This window comes from Limulus polyphemus, unplaced genomic scaffold (assembly GCF_000517525.1).
Source record: "Limulus polyphemus unplaced genomic scaffold, Limulus_polyphemus-2.1.2 Scaffold1109, whole genome shotgun sequence".
Taxonomy (NCBI): domain Eukaryota; kingdom Metazoa; phylum Arthropoda; class Merostomata; order Xiphosura; family Limulidae; genus Limulus; species Limulus polyphemus.
Window position 1 is genome coordinate 165,189 of NW_013666719.1, and position 4,307 is coordinate 169,495.

A 4,307-nucleotide genomic window follows, 5' to 3' on the forward strand; every position below is an offset into this window, starting at 1 on the left:
TGGTGGGACGGGGATTCGAACCTGCGACCCTTAGGTTTCGATTCGAGCGCCTTATCCTCCTGGCCATTCCGGGCCTTATCCAGGAGAGGAATTTTTGTTTCTAAATTTGATATTGAAGAAAATATGCATGTTAATTATTGTTCTCAGTAAAGTTTTATTATTACTGACAAATTAATTATAAGAATATAACTATGCATGTTTCTCTATGTTATCTAAACATTTAATACCATGAAATTCATGTTTAGCCATAGTCATTACAAAATCATAACTCATTTACAAATCTTTAACTTAAAAGGTGCTGTTAATGAATTGCATCTGTCTAAGAAGTATCAGACAACATTTCGAGATACAGTTCTTCATCAGGTCAAATAACTTAGATTGTTCAGACTATCAGGTAGGAATGTGGCTTTCGTGAGTTGAAAACAAATGTAAAGCAAAGTAGAATTAAGAGTTATGAGTATGTTTGCAGGAGAGTTCCAAACAGGATGTATTGTGATATCATCACAGCTGTGTGGACATGGTGTTTATGGTCTCATAACAGGACAGGAGTCTAAATTTCATTAAATCTAAGCTTGGATTGCAAGTGCAAGCAGGTTGATGAGTTTTGATGTAGAAAACGTTTTGAGTTTTTAAAGTTTTTCGCAGTGTCTAATATTTGTAGTTAATTCTAGTTGATGATGTAATCAGTGTTGTAGTTGTGTTCAGATAAGGCAGACTTTTCCAGATATAATCTAGTGGCAATTTAGTCTTTCACCCATTTTTAGTATTTTATGTGATTCTCCTATGTAAGCTTTCCCACAAGAAGCTTTCTATGTCAAGACCAATCAACCTGTTCTCACCAATGATCAAGGCTTAGATTTTAAAGACATTCAAACCCCTTTCCTGTAATAAGATTATAAATACAAGGTCCACACAAATTGAACTCTAGGTTTCTATTGATGATGTCACAATACTTCTCAACTGGAGCTTTACTTTTTGTTTCCAACTCGCAAAGTTTCCAACTACAGCCACATTCCTACCTGATAAAGTCTGAACAGTCTAACAAATCTGACCTGATGAAGATTTGCACTAGCAGCTTGAAATATCACTTTCAAAATTATTTAGTTATTCAAAATAAGTATTTTCTGAAAATTTCAATTAAAAAAAGTAATGTAACATCACGAAATATAGTGTCTACAGAAAGAAAAATGTACCATCTGATTTTATTACTTTCTTGTGATATCTTTCATATTTAATACTTACTTGAAGTCATGTGCATAAAAACATTACTTTTGAAGTTTTGAGAGAAGTGGCATGGTTTTTTTTAGTTGTTTTAAAGCTTTTCCATTTTTTTCTTCTATAAATGGAAAAAAATAAGTATTTCCAAGTTTGCTTATATGGAGTAAAATTGTTCATTAATAAATAAACCCTGGAGAAGTTGGAACTTATTACTCTAAGCAATTTAGGGTAGACCTTTTTTGTTTTGACTTACAACACTCTCACCACCTGATTTATCTTGTGTCTTGCATTATGTCTGCACATTCTAAATAATTCTGGAAGGTTATAGATTATTCTGGAATGTTCTACCATATTATTATGGAATATTCTAGTACATTCCAGAGTATTCCACATTATTCAGAATGTTCAAGAACATTCTATATACAAGTAATCCATTCTGTCACTTTCTACTTTTGGAATATTCTGTATGACATGACAGTAGTTTCTAGAATTTCTGCGAGAGCATATGAACACTTAAGCAGATCCTTCTATGTCATTTCAACTGACAATGTTGTATGTGAAAGACTTATAATGTTTACTGAAAGACTGCCAAATTTCATGAAGATACACACAATATATTAAAAGTTAGTAGTATCAAATCTACAAAAGCTTTGAATGAATACAAAGAGTTCATGTGGTCGGTCAAATTGACCAAGCCTGTTTGAGAGTTAATTCTAGTGAAACCTTCACACAGTGTTATAAGATACAAGTTTGCGTATATATTTTACAGTATGATTATTTTCTTTACAGTGTAATTACCCATGCTTAAGTTAAAACATATTTTAACTGATACATTCTGTTTTCAAAGCATATGCAACAAGAATTTTGTTAAAAGTGGTTGAGAATGGACACACAGCTCAATAAAACAGTACCAAATAAAATATAAACTGTTCAAAGAAAAACTGACTGATGGATAATCTTTTGTAAATGATATTGTTATACTATATATCTTGTACTGAAAATTTTTTATTAAAAAAAATAAAAGAATACATCAATGTTTCATATGTTTTTTTACTCAGTTTCATCTCTCTCATTACTTCTTTTTTTAGCTACATTAATTAGAACTTGAATTAGTATATATATATTTGGAAATTTATAATTAGGAGAGAATCTATATAAAACTGAGCAATACACATGAAATCTACAGTTTATCTGCAAAAAGTTAATAAGGCATGATAGTGACTTTTAGATCTACCTGAAGTTTCTCTTCAAAACAAGTACTATAGCTGTAATTTTATTGCTAGATCTGCAGCTTCTCTACAAAACATAAGTTTTATAGCTATAAAAAGCTGAGTTACCCATCCTTTGTCCAGGTTATGAACTTAAAAAAATGTGTGGGGTGGATACTATGATAAATAACACATAAATCCTAACTTTCACACAAATCATTTATATCATAACATATTATTAGATCATTCATTATTACCTCACCAAAAGGTCAGTATAAGTTTAAGAACTCAATATGGTATACACTGTGCAATGGTCAGAACGACTTTGTAGGAAGAGGTAGCAGTAGGGATGATTTTCTCTTACCCACTTTCAACACCCAGCTCTTAATGTCCTTCCACAGTGCTTCATATGGTTAATTAACCCGATACTTGCTGGGGCCATTTTGTCTTATTATGAGGGCAAAATCATTTGTAAATTGAAAAAATGAGAGAGAGCTCATTACTTATTGGATTTCAGGTTTTATTTTTGTAAATAGTAGCGTAACATTCAATTATTTGTATAAAATTGTATTATTTAATGAAGTTTAAAGAGGAATTTAATGAAAAAATTCCTAAAATACGCTTTAGACTGTAAATAAGCGCCCTCTATAAAGAAATGTTTTTCAAAAATTTTTTAAATATATTTCCTTTCACTTCAGCATTGGTCCTGCCATTTATAATTGGTATCTAAACTTTTTTCTGGTCTGTCTTCTTTATAAAACTGCGTCTGGGCGTGTTAAACCTCAGTTGTAAAACTTTTAGCCAATCCTAGTCGAAAGTGTCAGTTTCAGTACCAATTATTCCAATTGCTGTATCTCCCATTTGAGAAATCATAGGATGATAAGGAAAGCACGTGATGAAACGTTGTTCTCTGTATTTTACAATATGAATGTGGGTGGTGCTAATTATAGTAACTGCCATTTTATGTAGAGGTTGTATTTAGTACTGGCCAATAGGGCTTTTCTATAAGCATTAGAAAAGTTGCTTCTGGAAAAAACTGCATGGGATGTACGTGACTTTTATTATTTTTATATAGTAGCTTAAGTCATGCTGCATCTTATATCTATTTATATTAATCATTATATTGAAAAATTAACTCAAAATAGATATATCTTTTTAGGAAAGAAGTTGATCCACAATTGTTAGGGTTAACAGCTATCGAGTGGCGAATGCAAGGTCTTTATATGAAGTAGGCTTAGGACCTTGAACTGTAAGAGTTTGTGATTTTTTTTATATACTTTTGTATTTAAATTCGCAGTATTAAGTTCAATAATTTTGTTCATAATAAAAATATGATTTAGTATTTATAAGAATAACTTTGCGTCATTTGTACGTACTAGTAGTACCACTTTAATAGTTTTAGGCTTATCGTAGGAATTTTATAATTTCTTTCTTACTATCATTACATAGTAAGACCCCCACTTCTGTTGTTTTATAATTAAAACATACTAACTGATATATAAATATTTTATTCTGATATTTTGCAAAGTGGATATGTTATCTTGACTTGTAACTTATGTATAAAATTTATGTAATTTATCTTTATTTAAATACATTGTTTATCCATACATTGATGCTCCTTTTGTCCCTAATTGATAAGTTATGCACTGAGAAGTACATGTACAGTTGTATGCACATCATATTTAGATGCAAAAATAAAAACGTAAATTTTTATTATTGTACGGTTCTTTTATATGTGTGTTAAAACTCAGTGTACAAGTGACAACAATAAAGCTCATATGTTAGTTGTGAGATAGACTAAACACATTCATGTCAATAATACCAGGAAAGCTATGACATTCTCATAGTTGGGGTGCTAATACATTGAAGGGCTTAACTTTC

The 4,307-nt window shown here is 30.7% G+C and overlaps 1 protein-coding gene across 3 annotated transcripts in view; it reads right to left on the bottom strand.

The window, feature by feature from the left end:
- Window positions 1–4,307, bottom strand: part of LOC106462172 (mitogen-activated protein kinase kinase kinase 20-like) — a 194,229-nt gene that overhangs the window by 109,578 nt on the left and 80,344 nt on the right. The window lies entirely within an intron of this gene.